The following is a 1,497-nucleotide window of genomic DNA, read 5'->3' as shown; positions in this document are numbered from 1 at the left end:
ATGATGATGATATTGCATTGAGTTGAGTGTGGTGGGATGGTATGCATGATGATGTATGTATATACAAATATATATATATATATATATATGTTATAGAAAGTTTATGAAAATAATTGTGATTGTGTTGTGTGTTGGTATTGTTAATTGCTCCCAAATTACTTTTCATTTCAACAAGAAAATGGCTTTTGATGTAACAAGACCCATTTCACTTAAAATGCTATGTTTCTCACTGCAGTGAGATTCATTTTCGCTGTAGCGAGAAATTCTCGGGTTTTGGGGATCACACTGGCCTAATTCTCAGGTTCTAGTGCAGTGCTTTCACTTTGATGAAGATTTTGACTACCTTCCCGTCTGAAATGGGAAAAGTGGTAAAAATAAAAGCTATATCCCTACCTTTTAGCTTTTTAATGGTCTAAAAATCAGGTCAATTGGACTTCTGTAGTGGGAGATATGCTAGAAAAACTAAAACACATACAAACTAACACTATTTCTCGCTACAGCGAGAAACTTGCTGCCATGCTTGCTACCTTGCTTGATTTTGACATATTTTTCACCCATTTAACTTCATGGATTGATCATGGGTTTTTGCAACACTATGAGGTTATTAATCAAAGTTTGAAAAAAAGGGTTTTTAGTAAGAAATTAAATCAATTACATTATTTTTGAAACAAGTGCATCATGATTTCCAAATTCTTCCTATCGATTGCTTGTTCCCTTATTATGTTCACTCACTGAGTTTATACACAGTTTTTTCAAATTCATGTTTTCAGATTAAAAGGTAGCCGGTAACTAGGTCGAGGTGTTCTCATAGATTCGTATCCTTGGTAGGTATCTTGGCATTTCGTAGTCGCACCTTCACCTTGGTCACTCCGCTGAAAGCCCAAAGTCATTTTTGTTGTAAATACATACTTGTGATGTAAAGTACTAAGATGTATACCTTAGACCATATATGTACATTTTGATTGGTAAAGCTACCATGAGTGGCAATAGTTAATGTTATTTTGGGATAATATAAATGCAGTTTTGATTGTTATAATTTACTATTAAAGTACTTAAAGGGTTGAGATTATGAGATGTAAATGTAAGAACAGTTGACGAGATAATGAGTATGATTATATAAATAGGCTTGCTTGGGCTTAGTGGGCTACGTCCATTTGGCCCATGTACCGGTCATGGCTCGAAAAGTGAGTCGTGACAATGGACTCAAAGTGGAAAAGGAAAGCGGTAAGCTTAACATTATGTTTTAAAGCCTACGGTTAGTTGAATATTATGAGGAAATAATTGTGCAAGTGTGGGCAGCATATGAATGTAAATTGTGGCATGTGTAAACTTAGGAAATGCTTGATGAAATTAGATTTATAAGTGTTGCCATATATGTGGTTTATGTTGAGAAAATATATGACGAATATAAATAAAAATTGTTGGAAAGGTTGAAATGGGCATTTGATGTTACAAACAAGTTACCGGTACTTATAATCTAAAGAATTACGTAAGCAA

The sequence above is a fragment of the Theobroma cacao genome, unplaced genomic scaffold (genome assembly GCF_000208745.1).
Source record: "Theobroma cacao cultivar B97-61/B2 unplaced genomic scaffold, Criollo_cocoa_genome_V2, whole genome shotgun sequence".
Taxonomy (NCBI): Eukaryota; Viridiplantae; Streptophyta; class Magnoliopsida; order Malvales; family Malvaceae; genus Theobroma; species Theobroma cacao.
This window is presented reverse-complemented; position numbering follows the sequence as displayed.